This window comes from Perognathus longimembris, chromosome 1, assembly GCF_023159225.1.
Source record: "Perognathus longimembris pacificus isolate PPM17 chromosome 1, ASM2315922v1, whole genome shotgun sequence".
NCBI classification, from domain to species: Eukaryota; Metazoa; Chordata; class Mammalia; order Rodentia; family Heteromyidae; genus Perognathus; species Perognathus longimembris.
Genome location: NC_063161.1, coordinates 55,818,658 through 55,836,902, shown reverse-complemented (window position 1 = coordinate 55,836,902; position 18,245 = coordinate 55,818,658).

The window sequence follows — 18,245 nt, the reverse complement described above, 5'->3', positions numbered from 1 at the left end:
TTCGAGGTTTGAAGCCAGCCTGGGCAGAAAAGTCCCTGTGAGACTCTTATCTCCAATTAACCATTCAAAAACTGGAAGTGGCACTGTGGCTCAAAGTGGTAGAGCACTAGCCTTGAGCAAAAGAACTCAGGAACAGTGCCCAGGCTCTGAGTTCAAGTTCCACCACTAACAACAACAAAAAAGCCTGGCAATGGTGGCTCACACCTGTAATCCTAGCAACTCAGGAGGCTAAGATCTAAGGATTGAAGTTCAGAGCCAACCAGAGCAGGAAAGTCCACGAGACTCTTATCTCTAACAAATGACCCCAGAAAATCCAGAAATAGAGCTGTGGCTCAAGTGGTAGAGCACTAGCTAAGCCCCAGTACCAGCACACTAAATAAATAAATAATATTTAAAAAGAAAAAGAAATGCATGTCAGAAAAAGGCTCTGGGAGCTGAGAATGTGGCTTAGTGGTAGAGTGCTTGCCTAGCATGCATGAAGCCCTGGGTTCGATTCCTCAGCACCACATAAACAGAAAAAGCCAGAAGTGGTACTGTGGCTCAAGTGGTAGAGTGCTAGCCTTGAGTAAAACGAAGCCAGGGACAGTGCCTAGGCCCTGAGTGCCTCCTCCTCCTCCTCCTTCTGTCTGTTGTAGGGCTTTGGGACCTGGGCGCTGTCCCTGAGCTCTTCAGCTCAAGTCTGGCACTCTACCACTTTGAGCCACAGTACCACTTCCGGTTTTCTGGTGGTTAATTGGAGATAAGACTTTCACAGAGATTTTTCTGCCCAGCCTGGCTTTGAATCTCGACCCTCAGATCTCAGCCCCCTGAGTAGATGGAATTTCAGGCATGAGCCACCAGTGCCCAACTCACAGTTCTTCTCATGTATGCATTCCATGCTGACCTTAGAAGATTCAGGATAACAGGGCCCTCATGACAGTTCCAACAGAGCAAGCCACAGTCCCAGGACACCAGAGCAGAGCAAGTTGCCTCTGCTACCATCCATATGCAAGTGACAAGTGTCCTGCAAGTATCTTATGCGTGCACACACACGCACATACACACCCATGCACACACACACACGCACACACACACACACCCAGCACTGGGCTTACACTCAGGGCTTGAGCACCATTCTTTAGCTTTTTTGCTCAAGACTGGCACTCTACCACTTGAGCCACAGCTCTACTTCCAACTTTTGCTGGTTGGAGAGAAGAATCTCATGGACTCTGCTACCTAGGATGGCTTCAAACCTTAATCCTCAGATCTCAGCCCATAGTAGTGAGGCTGAAAGGTCTGAATGCTCAGTCCTGCAGGTATCTTTAGAAAACTTGGTTAGCCACAAGCCATATCTGAATGCTGCTCCCTATGCTCTGAGTATTTATGAATCCAGGAAAGAGGCAGGGGAGCACTGATTCTTTCTCATTGCTGCTGTGAGCTGTGCCCAGAAGAAACAGCAAGAGAAAGCTGGCCAAAAGTCTTATCTCCTGCAGTTGCCTCATCCCAGTTGCTATCCCTGGTTTCCATGAAGATGCTTTGTCACACCCATGGTAGTATTGTCTGGGTGGAACAATTAGCACTTTGTTAAAATGCTCTTTCATCTTCAAATGGCACTTCATTACCAAGCCATAAAGCACCAGAGCCCAGCAGGCTCCATGTGGGGCAAAATGCCTTAGCCCTCTTGACTTAGAGTTTCGGGAAATGAGGCCATAGGAGCAATGCTATGCCCAGCCATGTTGGAGCCCAAGGCAAAGGGAAAAATCAGCAGTACTGGTGCATCTTTGCTTACCACTTGGTATTTTGTTCATCATGAAATATGGGCATTATAACTTTTGTCTCTGAAATACTGCAATGTAATATTTTGTATTGATTGCTGAGCTTTATTTTTCCACATAAGAAACAGTTTCTTTCCCAAACTGATTTGTATAAACAGGCCAAGAGGCTTCAGAGCTGCTTGACTGTCAGTAAATTCTGGGTTTGAAAAATTCTAGTTAGGATTTACTCATTCACAAACTGCTCTTGAACATACGAAAATATATTATCTCATAATGCTTTTCTTCAGAAGGCAGTGTATGTGATCTGTTCTTACATTCTAGGACAGTGGCCCCTACATAGTAGAGCTACCCCCACGTCTCTGTATTGCTGAGCTTTTAGATGCCCAAGGAAGGCTGCATGCTGAAGGCTAGAGGTATAGCTCCTTACACACAACATGTGTCAAAATGTGGCCAGGTCCTCAGCCCAACCCTCTGTCACTTGCCCTGCTTTGGAGCCAGGAAGCTTACATTCCTGCCAAACCTGGCTGACATCTTTCCAAAGAGCTTTGTTTCCTTGATCAAGCTTCAACACACTTGGGTGTCTTGTACTCACCTGCTACTTGTGGCATGGGGCACAGCCCTGGGCACACAGAGGATGAAAAAATACTGAACTATTGAATGACAAAGATCACCTGCTTTTTTACTGCTGCATAGCTGGCCATCTCCTGGATGTGGGAGCCCTGATTTACTAGGTCCTAGTAGTGGACCTTCTTTTGGTTTTCTCCTTGTCTTTTTGGCTTTTTTTCCCTAGAGTTTTCCACAACAGAGCCATGCAACACCAGAGAGAGAGAAAGAGAGAGAGAGAGAGAGAGAGAGAGAGAGAGAGAGATCAAATTTATCATTGTTATTTTATAGTTGCAGTTTTAATCATAGATTTAAAAAAAATTCTTCATTGTTCCTTTGTAGTTTTTTTGTTGTTGTTGTTGTTAACATCTTTGACCCATAGACAATTGATCTTTTCTCCTCCTCCTCCACCTCCTCCTCCTTCTCCTCCTTTCTTAGTTGTGGGGCTTGAACTAAGGGCCTAGGCACTGTCCCTGAACGTTTTTGCTCAAGGCTAGTGCTCTACCATTTGAGTTAGCTCCACTTGAGCCATAGCTCCACTTCTGGTTTTCTGATGGCTAATTAGAGATAAGCATCTCACGGACTTTCCCGCCAAGGCTGGCTTTGAACTGCAATCATTAGATCTCAGCCTCCTAAATCTTTAGGACAACAGGCATGAACCACCAGTTTCCAGCAGGACATTTGATCTTATTTCATGGCATGAAGGCTAAATGAGAAATTATTGTCCTTCTCTCCCCCCATGTCTGTGTCATTGTTCTGGGATATTTACATTTATGGAAAAGTCTGTTTCCTCCCTGGCTGATCCTTATGCTGATGAATTCAGGGTATATTTGGACACATTACTATGAGTATCTGCACACCAACATCACACTTTTTTTCTGTGTATTACGTGGTGTTGTCCCTGAGTCCACAGACAGGTGAGTTTGCAGACTCTAGGGATGGCTGTGTTGCAGGGGTTGGTAGGTTGAGTGTTCACAACCAATCCTTCCTTCATCCTTACTCCTACCCCTGATTCTCAGCATCACACAGAGAAAAGGACTAGGGGGTCCAAGGCCGTCCCTGTCCAAACTTAAATTCTACTTAATCTCCCATCAGGAGCTACAGCCTGTGGGGAAGTGGTCACTCAAGGCTCTTGGCTTTCTACCCCAATCTCAGATGAAGCCCCTACTGCCTGGGAGAGCATTGAAGCAAGGGGATAGGCCTATGTTGTTGAGTTGTCTTTGGAATAGAGAATTCACAAATTCCAAATTCTGATCCCAAAGCAAACCTTTCCTCCAGCCCAGGTGGTTGTATCCATCTCCCTCCAACAGCTTCTCAGGGCCTGGGTTGCCAAGCCGGAGGTTTGAAAACCAGCTCGTTGTGTGAGTTGTGAAAGCAGCTATGTCTGCAGTGTTTGTCCTCAGAGAAGGGACATATTTTCTTCCTTCCAAATGCAAACTCAGAAGATGCTCCATGGGTTTTTCTTCAGACTTTCCACAGGAAACATAAATAAGGAAGAAAAATGACTGTAGGTGCTGAGACCTAAAGTGGAATTTCAACCTTGAGGGAACTGCTGCTAACAAGCCCTTCTCTGTCCCAGGGAAGTCTTCGAGAGCCTGGGTTTGGCATTTCTTTCCTTTGAGCAGCCTCAAAGGGTTCAGAGGCCTGGGCTACTTCATAGGTCAAACTCCTGGCCAGGACTCTCTCTCCATTCAATGGACGGCCCATGCTTGGACTCATGACTAGGAAATTCCTTAGCTAGTGTTTTCTCTGTCTTTTATCTTTCTTATTATGTTCAAATAAAACAACCTAAGGGTTGGATCAACACTGTGAGCCAGTTGCCAAGTAGAGTGTGGAACTGTGGACACAGAACCTTGTAAAACCTGGGCTATGGAGTCGGCCAGCCCTCTGCCTTCATCTCCATCTTGGAAGAACATCTCTGCCTTCATGGGTCTTCTGAGCAACATCAGAGCAGGCATAAGGCAATGTTGAGCGACACCCATAATCCAGAATCATAGGTTATAGCTGCTAATGAACTGCCTTCCATTGAGAGTTTGCAAATGATATGCTTACAGATCAACTGAGTCCAGACCCAAGAAATACAGGGCTAAAGTCAGTATGGCTAGTTCTAGATGTAAGAACACAACATGCTGATTGATTTGCTATGGGCTACATATTAAGTGATTACTAAGGTACTAAGTGGAACGCTTGACGGCTATTACTTCATTTTTTTTTTTTTTTTGGCCAGTCCTGGGCCATGGACTCAGGGCCTGAGCACTGTCCCTGGCCTCCCTTTTGCCCAAGGCTAGCACTCCGCCACTGGAGCCACAGTGCCACCTCTGGCCGTTTTCTGTATATGTGGTGCTGGGGAATCGAACCCAGGGCCTCATGTATACGAGGCAAGCTCTCTCGCCACTAGGGAAGGCTATTACTTCTGTCCCTGGACATCTGAGGATTTCTTGAAGTATTTTCCTTTCCTGTGACATTTTGTCCTTGATAGTCTCAGCAAGGCCTATGATCTCAACAAACACCTATCTATGCTTTAAAAACAAGCAAAAAATAGCTGGATGCCAGGGGCATATGTCTACAACCCTAGCTTCTCAAGAGGCTGAGATATGAGGATCCTGGTTAAAAGCTAGCCTGGGCAAGAAAAGTCCATGAGACTCTTATCTCCACTTAACCACCAAAAAGTCATAAGTAAAGCTGTGCTCAAGTGGTAGAGTGCTAGCCTTAAGCAATAAAGCTCAGGGACAGTGCCCAAGCCCTGAGTTCAAGCCCCAGGACCAGCACAAAAACAACAATAACACAAAAGTAAAACATACTCTATTCATGTAGCTTTTATGTTAGGACAATGAAACAAAGTTGGTGATGATGAGAGTGACACAGTAGAAGGTAGGAGGGTGTAAGAGGCTCTAGGCATGGGTTCTGCCATTACACAGGTGTAAGCTCAAAGGGCGAACTAGGTACTTTCATTTAATCACTGTGTGACCTTGTATGTCATGTTTCCTGACCTGTGTGAATGGTACAGTACTAGGACAGATTGAGTGTCCTTCTTCTGAAATGCTTTACTTAGAAGTGTTTCTGATTTTGATTTTTTATTTTTAAATATTTGCATATACATCATGAACTATCTTGGTGAGGGGACAAAAAAACCCTCATTATGTGTCTGATGCTAGTGATGCTCAAATCTATAATCCTAGCTACTCAGGAGGCTGAGATCTGAGGATCAAAGTTCAAAGCCAGCCCAGGCAGAAAAGTCTTTGACATTCTTGCCTCCAATTAGCCACCAAAAAACTGGATGTAGAGCTGTGGCTCAAGTGATAAAGCACTGGCCTTGTGAAAAAAAAACTAAAGGACAGTGCCCAGGATCAGAGTTCAAGCCCCAGTACAGGTGCACACCAACACCCACACACACTTCATATATATTTCATACAGTCTAAAAAAGACTTTTTTTTTTGTTATGCTGGGCATTGAACCCAGGGCCTTTAGCCCCTGAGTGATAGCTCTAGCTCCTTAGAGGTAATTTTATACATCTTCATCATATAAACTGCAAGTACATTCTGACAGAAATCTGTCACACAAGGTCAGATGGAGACTTTGTCACTTCTGGTGTCACTTTGGTAAGAGACAAATGTTTCTAATTTAGGAGCATTTCTGGTTTGGAGGGTTGGGGGCTTAGGGATATTAAACCTGTAGGTTTTTCTTTCCTTTTTGTTTTGTTTTAGTTTCTGTTCCTATGTTTTGAGGTATTTCTGAGGATTAGGACAGAATAGGAAGAACTTAAAGCAGCAGGAAAGCATGCTGCACTCTGAACTGAAAGCTGTTCTAATGATGGTAGAAGGACAGAGGGACAAAGGGAAGTCTGGGAGAGGGAAAGAGGCAGTGTAGGGGGGAGGGGCAAAACAGGAGGGGGAAGAGAGTATGAGAGGGGAGGTGGGGGGAGCATGGGAGGACCCCAGACCTGACCTGTGCACAGTTGCCTCTCACTCAGCTCTACCTCTGGGTGCCTGGGACAACACAGCTCCCAGTACAGAAAGATGGCTTATTAAGAAACCATCCATAGGGGCTGGGGATATAGCCTAGTGGCAAGAGTGCCTGCCTCGGATACACGAGGCCCTAGGTTCGATTCCCCAGCACCACATATACAGAAAAGGGCCAGAAGTGGCGCTGTGGCTCAAGTGGCAGAGTGCTAGCCTTGAGCGGGAAGAAGCCAGGGACAGTGCTCAGGCCCTGAGTCCAAGGCCCAGGACTGGCAAAAAAAAAAAAAAAAAAAACCATCCATAAAAGTTATTGGTAAGTATGCTCCCAGCACAGTCTCCAAATGCTGCCTCGGCTCTCCACAAGGCCTCATTCACTTTCCCAAGAGGCCCACCCAAGTCTCACACCCATCAGAGCCCTCCACTGGGTCTTGTTGACTGATCCCCATCCCCACTGCCCTGGTCCTAAGCTCCTTTCCTCCCCTGGCACCAAGTGACTTTCTGACCTGCCTTTTCCAAGTATGTGATCTTCTCTTCAATGAGGTCACTTGGGCTGAGAGAGCAAGGGTGCGTCACAAGGCCGCCTTTCCTAAGCGAAGATTTAAAATCCCGTATGGTTTTAGTCTCATCTAGTCCCTGGGATGCGAATGGCTCATTTTAATAGTTACAGTAAGATAGAAGAGAACAAAAGGAAACTACTAGCACAGTGGAGGTCTAGATGGTCCTTTGACCTGACAGATAGATCCAGGATCCTGGCCCACTTGATCTCAGTCCTCCGAAATGCTGATCCACATCTGATGAACCCACACAGTTTTCATCTAAACAAGGAGGCCCTGTCCCCAGGCTGTTCAGAAAGCTGGGCTAACTCCATGTCCAAAAGATCCAATGATTCTGTTTCTTACGTGTGTGCACCAGCCAGACTCACAATCCTAAAACGTTGAGTTCCCTGACTACAAAGGAGAGATGGTAACTAACTCCTTGGATCAGCTGTCGAGGACCTGCTCAGCCCAGCCTTCCCAACTCTGCCCTGGGTTGGCCTCTCCACCAGGCCAGGGGATAGCAGGTTTCTTCCCTCTGGGTCTCCCCTGTGCTCACGCTGCTCTGCAGAGTTTCAGTTGCCCAATGCCTTCTCATTGTTCTTATCTCTCCACCCCCACCCCTGTAGGCTGAACAGCATAGTACATGTCCAGGGGCAGTTTGGAGTAATATACTGACTACTGCCTAGCAGCCCTGTCTGTTATGCACTTGCCTCCTCCGTGACTCTATTTCCAATTAATCTCTCTCTCTCTCTCTCTCTCTCTCTCTCTCTCTCTCTCTCTCTCTCTCTCTCTCTCTCTCTCTCTCTCTCTCTTCATTTTTTGGTGGCCATGGGGCTTGAACTCCGGGCCTGGGCATTGTTGTCCTTGAGTTTTTTCGCTCAAGACTTATGCTCTACCATTTTGAGCCACAGCTCTACTTCTAGTTTTCTGGCTGTGAATTGGAAATAAGAGTCTCAAGGACTTTCTTGCTCAGGCTGGCTTTGAACTGTGATCTCAGCTTCCTCTTAAGTAGCTAAGATTACAGGTGTGATCCATTGGCCCAGCTGAGGCTGAGACCGGAATTCTTGATTCTTGATATGACGTAATGCTCTATCAACCTGATCCCTGCCTCCAACTCCTCTACATATGTTCTCTTGACCAGAGGCTCCATAAAGCCAGAGACTAGCGTCCTTTTTTGTGTCTAAAGACTTAGAACATTCCATAATTGATTATTCATAATTCCATAATTCATAATTCATAAGAAGCCTGGAGCTTCGGCTTCTTCCATCAAATTTGATGGAATATCCAGTGTTTTCCCAGAAGCCAACATGGCAGGAGAAAGTGGCACAGAGACCTTCCGCAGTACTGGGGGGGACAGCGGTGGTGTCTATGGTCAGACAGGATGTCTGTTCTGAGGGCATCTGCATGGACAGACTCAAGAGAGACCACCAACACACACCCACTGTCTCCCTGTGGCCAGCCACTGGCTAGGTGTGCCTGGTAAGTTACAGGCCCTGTTTTCCTCTTCTTTTCTTTTCTTTCTTTCTTCCTTCCTTCCTTTCTTTCTTTCTTTCTTTCCTTCTTTCTTTCCTCCTCTTCCTCCTCCTCTTCTTCCTCCTCCTTTTCCTCCCCCTCCTCATCCTTCTGCTCCTTCTTCTTCCTCTTCTTACTTCTCCTTGTCCTCTTCCTCCTCCTCCCTCCTCCTTCTCTCCCCCTCCTCCTCTTCTCTTCCTCCTCCTCCTCCTAGTACTGATTCTAGGACTTAAACTCAGGGCTGGGTATTGTCCATTAGCTTTTTTGCTCAACATTGGTGCACTACCTACCACTTGAGCAACACCTCCACTTCCCACTTTTTGGTGGTTTTCATTGGAGATGAGAGTCTCATGAACTTTCCTGCCTGGGCTACCTTTGAACCATGATCCTCAGATCTCACCCTCCTGAGTATCTAGGATGATAGGCATGAGCCACCAGTGTCTAGCTCAGGCCCTGTTTCTTGATCCTGCCCTCTCCAGCCCTTTCCCAGGTGGCTATAAAATGTGGGGGTTGGGATACATTCTCTGGCTACCAGCCTATGGCCACCTTCGATGATGCCAGAGGAAAACCAGGCCCGGCTTGTGTACATTCCCTCCCCCACCCCCACCTGCTCTCCATCTTTTCTGGAAGCAATGCTGTTCCCTCCCTTCCCCCTTGCCGCATTCCCTTCCTCTCACGCAGGTCTGGTCTCCCAGGCGGCCGTCCAGCGTCCAGCGTCCAGCCGTCTCTTTTCCAGCAGACTCCCCATGCACATGGCTTTGTTAGCCAGCTCATTAGCAGTGACAGAAAGGCAAGAGGCAGCTCAGGGAGGCCTTCCAGGTGTCACTTAAGAGGAGCCCCAGGAGGAAAAGGCCATTTAACCATAACTAAGGTCACCCCCCCCCAACAAAAAATAATAAACTAAGACAGGAGAGAGGGTACGAGTTCGTTGGAGAGTTAGGGGAGGGGAGAGCTGAAAAGGAAAGGCACAGGGTCCTGGAGACATTGCCTAAATCTCAGAGAACTCCAAAGGACCAGTCAGGCAGGCTACCTCTAGTGTGTGAACTCCTAGGAAGGGGGGCTGGGCAGGACTCCTGGAATCCCAGCATCTCAGCTCAGGCACTTCAAGTGTGGATGTGTGCAGGAGGATTTAGCTAAAGTCCTAAGGCGTGGGGGTGCAGGGGAGGCAACAAAGGTTCAGACATGCTAGGCACTGGGCTTAGCAACACTTATCTGCCATCTTTGAGTACTTCCGTGACATATGTATTCTTAGCTCCATTTCCAAGAGAAAGAAACGTAGATCTCAGCATGTGTTATTTGGAACGGGGGCTGGGGGGAGGGTTTCTCTGACTCTTGGAGATACACTAGATGTCTACCTGATGAAAGTTAGAACTGATCCAGGGACACATTCCTTCACCCCCAAATTAGTCTTTTTCTTTTTAAGTGGAATGTGTATTGAGACTGAGGCCACACATTGAACCTGGCTTTTCTTGAAGAGGAATTCATTGTGGATGTCTGGTATCTGGAATTTGTTCTCCCTGCCCAGCTGTGGACCAGGCCTAGGCGGGGGATAGGCCCAGCTAAAGGCGGCCGAGGACAGTGGCAGCTCTGTGTGGATTTCTCAGCATTGCTCTAGGGATCTTTTGCCTTTTGCCAGGCAGGGACCGACCCACAAGGGCCATGTATTTTTGTCATACTTGACGAGGAATGTACATGATTTATGAAGTCCTTTTTTTTTTTTTTTAGACTTGAGGCTTCCTCATAAAGGAGCTTTGAGAAGTCTACTGCAAACCTGGTTATGAAAAGCCTTCCTTTATAGGGCTCTCTTAGACAAGGTGTTGCTGACTGCCCATGCTCAGAAGGATTAGTTAGGGACCCTATGTGCCCCATCTGAGGTATGAATGGCTGGAGATCCCATGAAACTACATGTGTGTCTGTGCCTTGTCCTTCATCCATTCTTGGGGGTTCCGCCCTCCCTCCACACCTTCTTAGCTAAAAATCCTCTTCTTCAATACACATATGCCAGCCAGGTACTGGTAGCTCATGCCTATGGTCCTAGTTACTCAGGAGGCTGAGATCTGAAGATCAAAATCAACCAGGCATGAAAATCTGTGACACTCTTATTTCAAAATAACCATCTAAAAATCCAGAAGTAGAGCTATGGCTCAGTAGTAGAGTGCTAGCCTTGAGGGAGAAAGCTAAGGGATGAAGCTTGCAGGCCCCAAGTTCAAGCCCCAGTACTGGTACATAAGTAATAAAGAAAGAACCATACCCCCAAGAGATCTTAGAATTTTGGACTTCAAATACTTTATAAGCTTCTCTGTGCGAGTCACTTGATTCCATCTAGTCTATTTTCCTAACTGAAAAATGAGTATCTAGGTGTGTGTGTGTGTGTGTGTGTGTGTGTGTGTGTGTGTGTGTGTGTGTGTGTGTTCTGATACTCTAGGGTTTGAACTCAGGGCCTGGGTGCTGTTTCTCAGCTTTTTCACTCAAAGCTGGTGCTCTACTACTTGAGCCACAGCTCCACTTTTAAATTTTGCTGGTTAATTGGAGATGAGAGTCTCACAGACTTTTCTGTCTAGGCTGACTTTGAACTGAAATTCTCAGACCTCTGCCTCCCAAGTAGCTCGGGTGACAGGCGTGAGCCACTAGTATTTAGCTGAGCATCAAGTTCTTGTAATACCAGACTTAGTCAATACCTCTCCAACCAAGTAGAAAGTGCTTGGAGAACAGACAGCCCTCTAGGTGATTTGTTTATTCCTGTCTCTCTAGCACCCAACACCGTGCCTGGCACACAGTGGCAGATACTAAATGGCAACTTGTAGAATTGAATTCTACTCAATTTCGTAAATGGAGAATACAACCAGGTGCTTAGTGGGCAATTAGACAATCTGGATTAGGTCTGTATATGAATCTGAAGTCCCCCAAGGTTTCAGCAATCTCCTCCTGACCTACTTGGGACCCCAGAAGACTTCTGTCAGTTACTGCTTGGGCACCCCTCCCCCAACCCAGACACAGGCTTCTGAGAGCAGCAGCCTCCGCAGCCCCTCTGGGGGCGGTGGGCGTCCTTGTGCCGCCTCAGCCAGGCTGGGCCCCTCTCCAGGGAAGGGGCTGAAGGGTGTGAAGGATTGGTGTGTGTGACTTTGTTTATTTTCTCTGAAGGATCCTGCCTGAGCCCTGCTATAAAAATAACCTGCCTGGAAACCTCATCTCTGAGTGGGAGAAAGAAGCTTTTGTATCCAGGGAAGTTGCTCTAACGGGCTCCCAGTGCCTGCCTTGCCCGCCATCAAGGAGGGGCGGCTAAGGTGAGCAGGGCCAGGGCTGGAGGCAGGGAGAGGGCTGCAGGAGGGAGGACAGGCTAGAGGGGAAGGCAGCTCCCAAGCCCCTCAGTCCCTGGCCCCAGAGGCCTCTCACAGGCTAACTGGACCCAGAAGGGCCTAGAAGCAAGACGGGGGGGAAAAAGAAGCCATCAAGACAGAAAAATAGAGATACACAGTATCAAGAGAGACAAAAAATGTCAGGAGCCAGTGGCTCACTCCTGTAATCCTAGCTACTCAGGAGGCTAAGATCGAGGATCTTGGTTCAAAGCCAGCCCCAGGAAGGAAAGTCCATGAGACTTTATTCCCAATTATCATCTCTAAGTATCAAAAGAAAAAAGAAAAAGCTGAAAGTGGGACTGTGATTCAAGTGTGACTTGAGCAAAATGCTCAGGGATAGTGCCCGGGCCATGAGTTCAAACTCAGAAATTGCACAAAGAAAACCAGAGATAGAGATAGAGGAAAACCAAACCCCACAGATGTGGGGACTATGGAACAGAGAATGAAGTTAAAGGAAAAAGGCAAAGAGATGTACATCTAGAGAGAAATGGGGGAGTCTCAAGAGAGAAAATCTCGGGGCTGGGAACATGGCCTAGTGGCAAGAGTGCTTGACTCCCATACATGAAGCCCTGGGTTTGATTCCCTAGCACCACATATATAGAAAACGGACAGAAGTGGCACTGTGGCTCAAGTGGCAGAGTGCTAGCCTTGAGCAAAAAGAAGCCAGTACAGTGCTGAGGCCCTGAGTCCAAGGCCCAGGACTGGCGAGAGAGAGAGAGAGACAGAGAGAGAGAGAGAGAGAGAGAGAGAGAGAGACAGAGAGAGACAGAGAGAGAGAGAGAGAGAGAGAGAGAGAGAGAGAGAGAGAGACAGAGAGATCTGTTAATGTTGCTAAGGATCTTGGTTCAATTCCTGGAATGTTTCTCCACTACTGGGGGAGAAGGCAGGGTAGGGCAGGCGGGAGGGCCCAGTCACCTGCTGCTTCTGCTTTACTGCTCTGTCCAGCTATGCTGTGGTTAAGGCTGTAACAGAAAGGACAACAGTTCCCAACTCTCTGCCAGGCTCTGGGCTAGGCATGAGATGCAGGCTCAACGCAGCACGATGGCAAAGAAAAAATTGATATTGTCAAATATTGCCATTAGACTCAGAAAGCTTATGATCAATTCCCTGCTTCTGCCAACTGTTTAGCTGGATTTTTTAAAAACTATTTATATTGTTATTATAAAAGTGATGTACGGTTATGTAAGTCAGGTCAAGAGTACACTTCTTTTAGACAATGTCGCTCCTTTTCTCCCTCTCTCCAAATTTTCCCTCCCATCCCCACCTGCAAGTTGCATAGTTTATTTTCCACATAGTGTCCAGTAAGTACAATCACTACATTTATTCACCCTTTATCCCTCCATTTCCGTGCCTCCCCTGACCCCACAAAGACAGATAAATGAACAAACAAAAAGAAAGAAAACAGGGGCTGGGAATATGGCCTAGTGGCAAGAGTGCTTACCTCGTATACATGAGGCCCTGGGTTCGATTCCTTAGCACCACATATACAGAAAATGGCCAGAAGTAGCGCTGTGGCTCAAGTGGCAGAGTGCTAGCCTTGAGCAAAAAGAAGCCAGGGACAGTGCTCAGGCCCTGAGTTCAAGCACCAAGACTGGCAAAAAAAAAAAAAAAGAAAGAAAGAAAGAAAACAAAACAGCAACAAAGAACTGGATGATTTTGAACAAATCATTTTTCTTTTCTAGGCTGGTTTTTTCCCTGCGTATTTATTTATTTATTTATTTATTTATTTATTTATTTATTTATTTATTTATTTATTTATTGCAGTACTGGGGTTGGAACTTAGGGTCCCATCCTTGCTAGGCTGACTACTGAGCCATCCTCCAACTGTTTTTCCATTGGCTATTTTTAGTGTAGGGTCTCACTTCCCACTGGGGAATGTTTCTGGCCACAGCCACTGTCCACCTCCTTTGAGCTTCCTGTTGTTGCTGTGGTCACAGGCATGCCACCACCATGTCCAGCTTAACCTCTGTAGGGGTAGGATCTTGTGGACTTGGCTGTTGGCCTCAAGCCACAATCCTTCCATCCTCAGCCTTCCAAGTAGCTAGGATTCCTACCTGTGTGAGGCCCCAGCACTCAGCTCCAGGATGGTTTTCTTATCTGTAAACCATAAATAATGAATCTCCCTCCCAACCTCCCTGAGCAGAGCTATGGTAAAGTATCTGAATGGGCTAGGTCACCCAGTACAAACAAGGAAAGGAGGAACTGGTCCATTTGGACACATTTCCCTTGGTACTGGCAATGGGCTGGTGCTGACCCTACCAGTCTTAGGAAGCAGGACTACCAATGCCCTGGACAGCTGCAGGTCAGGCTCTCTCCACTACAGCAGGAAGGCCAGAGAGAAGTACACATAATCACCATCTGAAGAGGTCCCACCATTAACTATATATAAAGATCTTTGCTTATAGAACTCGCCCCATTCTGTGATGTTCATGTGTCTTTCTTTCTTTCTTTCTTTCTTTTTCTTTTTCTTTCTTTCTTTCTTCCTTCCTTCCTTCCTTTCTTCCTTCCTTTTCTTCTTCTTCTTCTTCTTCTTCTTCTTCTTCTTCTTCTTCTTCTTCTTCTTCTTCTTCTTCTTCTTCTTCCTCTCTCTCTCTCTTTCTCTCTCTCTCTCTCTCTCTCTCTCTCTCTCTCTCTCTCTCTGTCATGGGGCTAGGACTCAGGACCTCAGCACTGTCCCTGACCTCTTATGCTTAAGGCTAGTGCTCTACCACTTAGAGCCGTAGCGCCACTTCTGGCTTTTGAGTAGTTCACTGGAGATAAGAGTCTCACAGGGACTTTTCTGCCTGGGCTAGCAGATCCTCAGCCACCTGGGTAGCTAGGATTACAGGCAGGAGCCATGGTGCCTGGCTTCTTTTTTTTTTTAATGTTAATGTTAGGGCTTGAACTCAAGGCCTGGGCACTAGCCCTTAGCTTTTCCACTCAAGAGTGGTGCTCTGGGACTGGGAATATGGCTTAGTGGTAGAGTGCTTGCCTAGCATGCACAAAGTCCTGCGTTCGATTCCTTTGCACCACATAAACAGAAAAGGCCAGAAATGGCACTGTGGCTCAAGTGGTAGAGTGCTAGCCTTGAGCAAAAAGAAGCCAGGGACAGTGCTCAAGCCCTGAGTCCAAGCCCTAAGACTGGCAAAAAAAAAAAAAAAAAAAAAAGCAGTGTTCTAACACTTGAGCCACAGCTTCACTTATGGTTTGTTTTCGTGGTTTTTTTTTTGTTGTTGTTGTTGTTTTGTTTTGTTTTGTCTTACTGCTTATTACCTTAAGGACTTTCCTGCCTGGCTAGCATTGAACCAGGATTCTCAGATCTCAATCTCCTAAGTAGCTAGGATTACAAGCATGAGTCACTGATGTCTGGCTTCTCCCATAGTTCTTCATCACCAACAGTGAACCATAGTTCTCTGTGAAATTGACTTACCTAGTGTCAGAGATTAGGTTGCAGCAAGGTGTCATTCAAGATGCCACTGATTTTTCTGTCTGGAAGAGAAGCTTATTTTCCATTGGTGACAGAGGGATACACGGAAGGTGGCAAGCTCTCCCTTCCAGAGATTGGAGGTGGTATTTGACACAGATCCAAGGAGGTAGGATTTGGAACACTGTAAAGCTACGTTGCAAGAAAGATAAAAATCTACCACACTGAAGATGATGAACGTTTTCTTTACCACTGCAGCTGGGCCAGGTCCGGGAGCTGCCCATGCCACAATCAGGGGCAAGACTGCAGGGCCAAAAAGATACCAAAGGCTGAGCAGAGGTTCAAGAGAGAGCTGAGAAACAAAGCATTTGGCTCAGATCAACGGAGTGACTATGGTTGATTAATAGATAAAGAAAATGTGGCATATGTATATTATTCAACCACAAGAGAAGAATCAAATCCTATCATTTGCAACAATGTGGATGGAACTATAGGCCATTATGTTAGTCGAAATAAGCCAGACAGAGAAAGACAAATACCACATGTTCTCATTCATTTGTGACTGTTAAATAATGCCGATTTTCATAGAAGATGAAAGCAGAATGATGGCTACTAGAGACTAGGGAAAGGGGTTAGAAGAAGTAGAAATTAGCTAATGGCTACTGAAATATAGTTATATAAAAGGAATTCATTCTAGTGTTCTACAACACAGTGGAGGAAGTCTTCAACAACTTATGATACAGTTTAAAATAACTAGAAAAGAATCTAAAATTTCCTAACACACATAAGTAATAAATAGAGATGGAAATGCTAATTACTCTAATTAGGCCATTACACATTGTAGACATCTATTGAATTATCCTACCATACCCCATACACACACAAACATACACACACATATTCTACTGCACTCATATAGATACACACACACATATATAGATATATATCATATATATATATCCTGCTGTACCCTATATATGTCTTACTGTACTTGTATATATACAAGCACATATATACATTTATATCCTACGCATACATATACATCATACTGTATCATATATATATATATTCATATATGTGTTCTACACATGTGGACGGAACTATAGGGAATTATGTTCATTGAAATAAGCCAGACATAGAAAGACACATACCACATGTTTTCACTCATTTGTGAAAGCTAAAAATGCTATATATACACATATATGGGTGTGTATGCATATATATATATCCTGCTATATCCCACATATATACATATATATCCTACTATACCCATATATATATCCTATGCATACATATATATTATATACATGTACATATCCACACACACAAATATATTGCTCCAAACTTGCCCTCAGTCAAGCATTTGAAAACTGTCTCATGGTGGGTGTTCAGGGCACCAATAATGATAATAGTTAATAAAAGTGGGTTAGCATTCACAGGAACTGCTCTGTACAGTACATGCATCACTTCAGTTAACACTGAAGAATGTCCTTTGCAAACAACACTGGTTACTTCTCCAAGCATCTGTCATTCATTACCCTCATGGTACAGCAAACTGAAATTGGGAAAGAGTTGATCACAAACTCACAGGTAGGCTCTGGGTTATCAATGCAAGTTCTAAAATCACAGGTAGGCTCTAAGTGAACAATCAGGTTTATTCCATCATCCATGCCAGAAACTCCTTCAGATGGTCCTTTAACAGAGTATAGGGGGAACAACTTGGGAAGAAAAAAACTCTCTTTCCTTTCTTTTTGTGCCAGTATTAGAGCTTGAACTCAGGGCCTGCGGGCTATCCCTTAGCTTTTTAATTCAAGGCTGCAGCTCTACCACTTGACCACAGCTCCACTTCCGGCTTTTTGATGGTTAATTGGAGATAAGGGTCTCATTGACTTTTCTTCCCCAGCTGGCTTCAAACCACAGTCCTCAGATCTCAGTGTCCTGAGTAATTAAGATTTCAGGTGTGAGCTACCAGTACCTGGTTTCTCTTTCCTTTTTATGCAAGATAGTCATGCAGGCTACAAGGTCTGAAAGTATCAGGAGCCTTTCAGGATTATAGCCACACTGAACGCCGAGATGAACCAACATACCAGAAAAACAACGCCAAGAGAATCACAGGGAATAAACTGATCAAATTATTCAGGTCTGTGAGTTAATAAAAATCGATTATGATTTAAATTGATTGAGTTGGATTTGAATTTTTGTCATTTGAAATGGACATTATCCAAACTGATGGAGAATAAGAGGCCCAGAGGCATTAAACTATGTGTAAGGTCAATGAAGACGCATAGAAAATGAGAGATCTGGGATCCATCCCTGCTCTGATAGAAGCATCGATCAAGCCAATGTTGGTGCAGCTGCCTGGCCATCAGCTATGTGCATCATGGCACTTCAGGTTATCTCACCGCACCATTATCGCAGGAGGTAGGAACTACCAAATGAAAGCATAGAGCTAAAACAGAGATAGTAGCATGCCCACCATCATTCAGCTTTTAAGTAATTGAGCATGACTTGCAGCCAAGTCACTATGTGAAGACTTTGTGTGAGATCCAGGACTTTATAATCTGGTAGTCACAGGTTTCCTAAAAGTGACCTGGAATATGCTGTGCCACTCCCATTGAGGAAAAACGGATTTCCAGGTTGTTGTTGTTTTGTTGTATTTTGTGCCACTGGGGCTTGAACCCAGTGCCTAGGTGCTGTCCTTAGGCTTTTTTTTTTGCTTAAGGCTAGCACTCTACCACTTGAGTCACCGCTTCACTTTCAGGTTTTTTGTTTTGTTTTGTTTTTTGGTAGTTAACTGGAGATAAGAGTCCTAAGACTTTTTTTTCTCAGGCTAGCTTTGAACTGCCATCCTCAGATCTCACCCTCCTGAGCAGCTAGAATTACAGGAGTGAGACACCGGTACCCAGCTGAGTTTTTCTGAGTACCCCAGTCCTGGATGGAGACAACACAAATAGCTAAGCATTGAAGCGAAGTAGGAGAATGACTTTAGCCCAATATCAGGAAGAATATTTCTATTATTCCAACCCTGGAAAAGGCTTGAATAATGGGAGGCTCTAAGCTTCTATTGGCTAAGGCCAGGGCCTGTGGAGGCTGCTGGTACCTAGACATGGTGGATGCAGAAC